At 38.0% G+C, this 10,166-nt stretch overlaps 1 long non-coding RNA gene across 1 annotated transcript; it reads right to left on the reverse strand.

Annotated features, from left to right (window-relative positions):
* Window positions 1-7,231: 7,231 nt before the first annotated feature.
* Window positions 7,232-8,752, reverse strand: LOC126410166 (uncharacterized). Its single transcript, XR_007573671.1, has 2 exons — window positions 8,189-8,752; window positions 7,232-7,772 (listed from the first exon to the last, which is right to left on the reverse strand). It is a non-coding gene; the product is annotated as an uncharacterized LOC126410166 (long non-coding RNA).
* Between the last annotated feature and the right edge of the window lie 1,414 nt (window positions 8,753-10,166).

Raw genomic sequence — 10,166 nt, forward strand, 5'->3', positions numbered from 1 at the left:
TGAAGTCTTATATGCAACTTTGACCCCCTGATATCTACTTAGCTCATCTTCAAGTGTCTAGAAATAGGCTCTCCTCTCCCAGATATCGTTTGGCATGTAAGTACCCACTACTAAGTGATCTCCTAATTCAAATTTTTATTGAAAAATCTACCAATCATCCAATGTATAGACATAGTCTATTATTTAAGTCTAACCTTATTTAGATAACACAAGCAACCAATTCTTGTGATCTAACCATTTCAATCTACATCCGACACCACCTGCAAATTCTTCAACCTTGTTGTTGTACAATTAATCACAAATCCATTGACCATTGCATCCACCAAGAAGTATATATATGGTTTAATATTTTCCACAAGGGTGATTACAACAATTCTGTATGCCACCGCCACCACCCCCTTGACATTTCAATTGAGTATGCCCATTTGTCCTTCATCTCACAACTATCTTTTTGAGCCATAGAATTCTCTTTATTGTCTACCTCTGCAGCTACTACATCTTCCTCTCTTACTATACCTTCACATAACATCTCTTCCCTCCTTTGATTTTTCTACTTTTTCTATGTAGATACTACCGTCCCTTTAATCCATAGAGTTGGAGTTCATGATACTAAGAGGGTCTCTAGTGTACGATGGTCCTCTCTTCTCCACTGTTTTTTCTTTATCCAACTTACTCTTTCTCTCCCTTCCCTTTGCCTTGATCTTTCACTAGTCCATTCTCATGAAATTTGGCCATGAAGGTAAATCTAGACTGAACAGCCTCATCACTTCCATCCCCCAAATCAGCTAAACCACTGAAAGAGTTATAGCAAGCTTTAAGAGAAGAGATCTTACCTAGTTCCTTCCTCTTCCTGTCCCTCACTTGAACCTCCAAACTCCCCTATGAGTCACTCAAATGCTTCTTCATCCCCTCCTTTATGATGCTCTATTTATACAAATCATATACTTCCCCTTTTTTGGTAGTAGTGGAGATATGATATCCATCCAACCCACCCTCTACCTCCATTGGCTTGCTCCTATTTAACATTCCCAGTTTGTTGCCCCCATTCTGATGACCTCTCCATGTGCCACGATCATTGCCTTGTTTTGCTTCCCCCCCTTGGTCTTGACCCATAACTACTCTTTCACCTCTTTCACCATTCCTGTTATAGGGCAACTCCAAATGGGTAAATGCCCCACACTTCCCACAATATATTATCTTTGATTCATAGATAATTTCTTGTTCCAAAATCTGTTCAGCCCTTTACCGTAAGGTAGTTTTAGGAACTTGCTAAAACCCTAGTGAAATTTCCACTGCAATCATTGCAAACCCTAATCTGCCCAAGCTTTTAGTGCATAGATCTCTCACCACAAGAGAACCACCCTTGGCCCTCGCCAGACTTTCAAAGACATATTTGTTTCATAGAATTGCTGGCAGAGTAGAAAAATGGACCCCAATCACCACCATCTGGTCTAATTTTATCATCTCTTATCCTAGAGACCATCTGGTGGCCATCATTACCTGATTACTCACCTTCATGTACCTCTCTTCAAAACTATTTGCCAATGATCATTCGATCCCACTTTAATAAGGAAATGCCAAGTACTTATATTGAGAATCTATGGTTCATCTTCACCAGCCATTGCATCCTCAATGCATCAAAAATAAAGTGAAAATCTACTCCAGCTCTGTCATTACCACCATGCAGCCCTGCCGCAACCACATACCTAAAGGATTGAATCATCATTTCATAAGCATTGAGATGAATCTCAACCACTGAGATACCTTCACAATGTGATACTTCCATCATCTTCCATTATTGGATCCTCATTGTTTTCAATTCACTTCGTCAAATAATCGATTCTTACTCGAACTCTCCACCATGACCCCCTTCTCTAGTAGTTGTAGCTCCTCCTTTAGATCTCATATGGATAATCCTCTCACCAAGTAAGAACTTTCTTTCTCCTCACTCTTCACTTCAAGAAGGCATGTAGTTAACAATTTCTTTTATTCTGAAGATTCTCTTCTCGTGGATCAAAATAAGAGAATATTCAAGTTCTTATAGTTAAATATGAAAAACAAAAAGCAAAGACAGAAAGAGTGCACACAACCATGTAACGTGGTCAGGCAAGATCGGAGCAGGTCACATGTACACCTTTGTGCATGCATAAGGGTGAGTAATAACTAAAATTCCTCCATTAAAGTAAAAAAAGGGACTTTTGATATGCCAGAACAACATCCACCAAGCAACACCCACCCTCCACCCTCCATATATAAAACAGGTACTCTCGTCCCATTTGCTTCTTTTTTTTTTTTGGGTTCCACCTTGGCCTTTTCATTTTTCTAATGACAATTTTCTCCCTGACTACTTGAAAGCTTGATCCATTCTACCATATCACCACCCACCATTCGATCAGCAACGTCGTCTCCTGTTACACGACTCTCAGCGATGTCGCCTCCTCTATTCATGAGCAAGTAAATTTTGGCCCATTTGCTGTTTCTTTTTTCTCTTTAGTTCCACCTACAATACTGCTAGCCCTGTTCTTCTTAGGTACCATCGATGCCAATAATCGTGAATAGTGGCGAGCTGCTTTCCAGTCCTAGTTGGTGATGTAGTCACTCCATTTCATTTGTATTGAAGTTTTTGCTGACCTTCCAATTGACTACATCCTAAGTCAGGTATTCTACATTGATATTTGTCATAAATGCCTACGCTTGATGGTTGGGTTTCTTTTCTTTTCACATTTTGTAGAATCAACGACAAAGTTAGATGGGAATGAAGAAGCAAGCTTAGTGAGCCTTTTTTTTTAAAGCCTGATGCGAGAAAAAAAAAACTAGCATTTTAATCCATCCACCCAAGCCGAACTGGTCCTTTAAATAAAACTTCATATTGTTTTTCCTTTAATTGTTCATGGTTCTTGAATCAAATGTTTTTACTGAAGTGGAAGCAGTGGGTGTTCGAATTTTTGTTGATGATTGCTTGGTTTGCATGATGATTATTAGCTTTTTGTAGACTGAATTTTGGTGTACTTTTTTAAGGACAATATGGTGGACTTGAACTACATTATTTTGCTTGTAGTTATTATACTACTCATTCACAATTATCTACTATGGTTAGGTGTTAAATATGTTATTTCTAGATTTTGATTTTATTGTATCAATGTAGGTATTGAAATATGGAACCAAGTTGGCGCTCCATAGGTTCTAATGCTGCAAAGAAGTTAAGTTTCTTTGAAAACACAAGTACAAATGTGTTAGAATATAATGAGAATGAAATATTGCCGGTTGTGAGCGATGATGGCGATATGGCAGATGAAGTTGTATTGGAAGACAATGATTTAATAGAAAGTGAAAATAACCAACTCTGTCATAGACATACAAGTTCAAAACAACAACTTGTTCCAAATGTTGACAATATATTTGTACCTTTCGTTAGAATGGAATTTGATAACGATGACAATGCATATGAGTTTTATAATGAGTAAGCAAGGATAGGAGGTTATGATACACGTATACATAATAGTAAGAGAAAAATAGGTGTTCTATACTTGAAGCAATCTACTTGCAAATGAGCATACTTTAAGAAAAAGAGGTTGAAAATAACAAAGGAATATTCAAGTGTAAAATGTGGTTGCAAGGCATGAATGTCAATCGAACTCACGAGAGAACAAAAAATGGCAAGTGCATACCATTCATTATGCACATAACCATTACTTACGCTCGTCATCAAAGATGAATTTTCACAAGTCTTCAAAAAGCATGAACACCCCTCAAAAGAATGTTATAACTACAATGATTGTATCTGGATTGAGGCCATCAAAGGTTGTGGATGAGCTTCACCCGAGGTTGGGGGCTTGGAACACATGACATGTACCAAAGATCAGTTGTCTGACCATCTAAGAAAAGTGGCAAGCAATTATCTTGGTTGAGATTGTCAAACTATGTTAAATTATTCCAAGAAAATGATAGATGAAAATCCAAATTTGCACCATGCCATTCAAGCTTATGACCTTTGAATTTTGAAGAACTGTTCTTAGGTAGATGGCATAGCTCGCATAGATTATTATTATTTTGGTGATGTAGTGACATTTGATATGACACATAAGAAAAGAAAATACCATATGCCATTTGCCCCATTCGTAGATACAAATCACCATAACTTGAACATCATTTTTTGTTGTTCTTTGCTAGCCGATGCGAAAACAAAAACCTTCAAGTGGCTCTTGCAGGGTGATTACATGCAATGGGTGATAAACCTCATGTGCCAATTCTGACTGACCAAGATCTAATAGTGTGCCACTGTTGTAATTCGCATATATTTCAAATAGTGACAACATATATAGGTGACTTATGCAAACATAATCATCATTTCAAACAATTGCGGGATTCATGGTTTTTGAAGTCATACTCAATTGAAGATTTTGAAAGTAGACAGATTTAGAGTTTATATCCCAAGGTAAAAAATATTGGTTGGGCTATGAACTTATGGAAAGAAAGAGAGGCATGGAGTAAACCCTATTCTAGTGGCATATTTATGGCAGAAATGTCTTTTCCCCAACGAAGTGAATGCATGAATAAATACTTTAAGAATGGGGTGAACAGACATACATCTTTGAATGAATTTGTCATAAAATATGATGAGGTCATTGGTAGACATCACTATAACGAAAAAGAGTTGGATTTCAAAATGAACAATGAAACCATACCGATGAAGACATGACATGATATGAAACTTCGTCTATGAGATACATTTACATTGGAACTGTTTAAAAAGCACTTCCAATAAGAATTCATGCAAACTTTTTATTGCACTACCTCATTTAACAAATTTGATGGTGAAGTTAAAGTATACACTGGTACCCAAGTTATTGAAGGTGAACTTATATATAGAAGAGATGCAATTGATAAGGACTATACCATTTCGTATGATCCAAGAAGACAATGTTTCACAAGTTGTCAATATAAACTATAGGAATCTGTGGGCATTGTATGTCACTATATGCTTACAATGCTTATCGCAGAAAAGATATACAAACTGCCTCGTGCTTATATACTTAAAAGAAGAACAAAAGATGTAACAAAATAATATGAAATTTTCAACTAGCCATGCATTGCTAGAAGCAAAACCATCATTAATAATGAAGAAAAACATCTTTCATTGAAAGACAAGGTGCATTACGAAGACATTGTCATGTGATGAATGTTACAAGGAAGCATTGGATGAATTGGATAAATTGTTTGCATGTCTAGAAAATATAGAAATGAATTGAATAGATTCAATTTGCAAGGAGTGTGAAGAAGTTAACAATGAATGTGATCAGGTCCTAACCAGCGGTATGGGTGTACATAGTAAGCATGAAAGCATGAACAAAACGCAAGATCCTACTCGAGCACATGCAAAGGGAAGTTCTAAGTGAATTCAATCAGGCATCCATAAAAGTAACTTGCATAGGCATTGTGCCTCTTGTAATAGTATGCATGATTCTTGTACAGGTCATTTGAGCATAAAAGCAAGGTAAAGTTTCATACTTCACATATATGGATCACTTATGCATGTGATTACATTGACTTATTTGATGTCTTTAAAGGTTCACGTCAAATGATGTGGAGATTACAAAACAATGGGTATGTCATTCATGCATAGGGACTAGTCATGACAAAAGAAATTGTCTGAAATTGAAATCTACATGTAATAACATGTCTACATATCTAAAAAATGCGAATAACCAATATGAAACAGGTACTTAATTGATATTACCACATGTTTATAACACTAGCACAATCACTATTGTACTCACATGAGAAATTGTGTTTTCATTTATATGGGTGAGTGGTTCTCCATGACATTGATAATAATATTTTTCTTAGTGCACATTGATACTGCTACATGGATGATGCTGGTAACTTTACTTCCAATGCACATTATAGTTCTAATTGGGTGAAAATTATACTAAATTCAACTTTTACTGCAGATTATACTTCCTTCAAGGTGACACACATAACTCACGATATGGAGGGACCAAAATCCATCAAGGTGTCATGTTGTTGAACATTAATGTTGTGTACACCTATAATGCTTGGCTAGTCTACTAGTCAATTGGTTGACAACCAAATAAAGCTCTGAGCCTTTTGTTTGTGTTTTTTGGTTTGTGGCTCTAAACGTGGAAATGTTCAATATTTTTTTGGTTAATAATCAGCTTTTAATGCTCATTCTTTCCATTATCATTTGCCTTAGATGAAATGGCGTGCAGGCGATGCACTTAACCATGTTAGTTGCTTATTTGTTTTGATGTGCTTCCCATATATGTAGGGGATGACCTGCTTTCTCAGTGGCTTCAAGTTGCGTGAGGCTTTTCCTATATTTCATTTTATATATATTACAAATATCTTCACTGTTACAGCCAACTGCCGAGTTCAATTGAATTCTCAAATACATACATGCTTTGCTTGAATATAAATTTGTATCTTTTGTACTTTCTTCTTAACTTTCTGATGATATAGTCCATTGTTAACAGCAACTTGTCGATGCGTCTTATGCCCAAAATAATAGGTGTCAGACTTCCTCTCTTTTCTGGATTTTGAAGGCTGAGAATTATAAGTTGAACCCCTTTGTAGTTTATACTAAAGGATGGTGAAACACTTCTTCCCCTCTTCGATTATACAAATACCATTGGCGTAAAGTATAGAGAAAATGCATGGTTTTCAAATTCCGTTTACATTAAAAAGCTGCGGATGTAGGATGATTTGAAGTGTGGATCTCAAATCACCTCAGATTTTGGATTGGTGGTCGAATGCTGACTAAAGGAGACAAGGCTTTTTGTCATAGAGAAGATGTATGCAGCTAACGCCTACAAGATAACGGTGATAAGATTATACCAGCTAAATACTTAAGAAATTGGATTTCATACAAGTAAAAAAAGTACAAAAAATCCTCACAGGCCAAACATGCATTCAAAATACATTTATTTCAGATACTAGTCTTCAAGGAGCATTCAGATCTTCATTCGATTTGGTCAATTTCCTATTATGAACCCACATCACAACAAAAATGCATGCCGTGGTCGAGGTGAGATCCACATTACGTTTGGTCATTTTCACTTTTCACGGTGATGAATCCTCTCGCGATCTAGTTGAGTATACTTGGAAATGCTGCCATGTGTAAGCTACGGTTGATGGGGATTAAAGGGAAGAGGGAGACTCTTCTTTAATGAGAGTGTGACCCATGAATCCATTCGCCCATTAAAACTAGAACTTAAGATGTCAAAACCCACATTTGTTGCATAAAAAGATTACATGTCTCCACACTGTTAAAACCAGAACTTAAGATGCCAAAAACCATGTTTGTTGCATAAAAAGATTACATTATATGTCTCACCTATTCATATGTACATTGATATTTCAAAATACTTTAACTGTTAATGCATTCAGTAATTTCTTCATCATCATTGATCCGTGCATGGGTAACTTCACCATTGCGTATAGATCATTCCTTTCCTGCATCCTTCAGTTTGTTAAGTAAAAATTGCAAGTTGTCTTGCTTCATCACATATAAACCATCTATTTGACAACACCATCAGAAAAAACTACAAAACTTGGCTGTTCCCTATGACATAAATAAACTTTCTGTCAAAATGAACTACAAACAAAATGATACATTGGAATAACTCAAAGAAGGTTGTTTATGTAAATTTCACACCCATAAAAAAGTACCCCAGAATTTGGTCCACCCTTAACTGTATAAATTGGCGAAATAGATCCAAAATTACTTCGAGAACTCCGATAAGCAGAGGGACCTGAAAATATGATACAACAATAAAATATTGGATCCTAATGAGAATTGAGCACTAAAAACTCTTATAATCGGGCATGCCTAGCTACAGACATTTGGATAGTTTTTTTTTTTCTGAAAGAAAAAAAATTTTTTAAGATCTCACATAACCAATATACTCTGCTTTATGAAATCAAAAGCATGAACAATAAAAAAAAGAACTCGTAAGTCTTAACAAAAAGAGCCAGTGCAAGTGGTTTAAAAAATGTTCCTTTAGAAGATGACGAAAGTAAATTAAAGCTCACACCTAACAAATGCAGAAGATGATTGCAACTATAGTCGGACAGTGATCGTCACTTAGCAGCTCGAAGAGCAAAAAACGAAAAGGTTAATAAGAAATTGTCATTAGAAAAGTGAAAAGGGTTAGCAGCTGAAGCTTACCAGGTCGACGGCTGGAATGACCTACTCATGGAGTTGGTGGTGATGTTCGTCAAGCAGGGAAGCGTGATATTTCGGGGGAAGCGAGAAAGCTTCTGGGCAACGCTGTGCTCAGCAAGCTTGAAATGATTAACATCGGGTTTGGGGGTGTTGGGGAGAGGGGTGGTGGTGGGAGAGGATGGGGAGAGATAGGTCTAGCGGTTTTGAAGGTGGAACCCAAAAATGGGGCGACGGTTACCTGTTTTGGCAGCGGAATGGATCAAAAGTCTGACTGAGGGAGGCGACGCTGCAGAGAGTGGGTGACGGAGGGAGGCGACGCTGCTGAGGATCAGGGAAAAGGAGGAATGGTGGTGGATGGTGTTCCGGCGGAGATGAGGAGGTTTATGGGTGGATGGCAGACACTGCTAAGAGGAATGAAGTGTTGAACAGGCGGCGGAGGGGAGCAAGGCGCCCGACTCGTAGACGGGAGTGCCCCCGTCGCTCAATATTCCAGGCAGTGTCCTCTGTGGGTTACAAAAAGATGGGAGGAAAGAGCGGGAAGAGTGGAGAAAGGGGCAGGGAAGAGCGGGGAAGAGAGGAGAGAGAGTGGGAGGGGGGAATGCGAACAAAAAGGGTTTTGTTTAACCCTTGCCCACATCCGTAGAAGGGTGCATCTGAGCCGTTCTTTTGAGTGGCATCGGACGGCCTAAATACTTGGAGCCTATCAGGTGATTTTTCCAATCGCGTTAAATATATATATATATTTATGACAGGAACCCTCCTAGTTTTCACAGCATACTGTTAAGAGCTTAATCATGCATGTCTGATTACTGTAATTAGACGCAATTCCAAATAGTTGAAGATTTCAGCTCATATATATATATATATATATATATATATATATATATATATATATATATATATATATATGTTGGACATTTCTGTTTACATAAGACAGGAACCCTCCTACTTTTCACAGCATACTGGTTAATAGCTTAATCATGCATGTCTCATGACTGTAATTGGACGCAGTTCCAAAATATATATATATATATATATATATATATATATAACAGGAACCCTCTTAGTTTTCACAGCATACTGTTAATAGGTTAATCATGCATCTATGATGGCTGTAATTGGACGCAATTCCAAATAGTTGAAGGTTTCAGCTTTTATATATATATATATATGCTCTTTGACTCTTGCTTGTGAAAGTAAACCCGTGGTTCGCTCGTTTTCCTGATGAGGCAATCAGCACTGAAATTGAAAGAAAACACACTACACGCTACTCGATCGGAGGTAGTGGTCGATTTTCTCAACCCAACCAGGCGACGTAGGACCTCTTTTAAAGCGACGGAGAAAGGAGCGGGAGCACCAACCAAAGGCAACGATCACGAGAGAGAGAGATAAGAGCCGATAAAATGGGAATATATAACAAAATTTGGGGACAAGAGGTCCCCTAAATATAAAAACAATCCGCAAAGAACAAAATTACGCAAGCAGGAGGAACAAATAAACAATACAATGCACAGAAAAATAAGAGAGAAGAAGAAAGATGAAACGGCACTGTCACCCAACCGCAGTCAGGGGGCGGCGCTTTATTCGAATGGCGAACTGGATATCCCCTTGCACAAGACGAGCCACAGAATCTGGTGAAGAGAAGGTGCCCCTGAAGACCCTGTTGTTGCGCTCCACCCAAATGCGCCACCAAGCTGAAATGAACCACGACCTTGAGAGAGAGATAAGAGAGCACAAAGACAGGAGGCAGACAAGCGAGGGAGAAGCTCGGCGGGCCCGCTAGTTGATCATCATCAGTAGCTTCGGCGAAAACTTGAACGAGGGCATTATCGTCCAGATTGGAAAGGAAGGCGAGTCCCCCACGGGAGGGCATTATGGTAATTATCACTTGCAACGACGGGTTCCTAATACGCGTGTCTCAAGCAAGGCCCCACTTTTGTCTTGAACATCCACGACCTACCATTTATAAAAGACTGCCCTC

The sequence above is a fragment of the Nymphaea colorata genome, chromosome 6 (assembly GCF_008831285.2).
Source record: "Nymphaea colorata isolate Beijing-Zhang1983 chromosome 6, ASM883128v2, whole genome shotgun sequence".
NCBI lineage: Eukaryota > Viridiplantae > Streptophyta > Magnoliopsida > Nymphaeales > Nymphaeaceae > Nymphaea > Nymphaea colorata.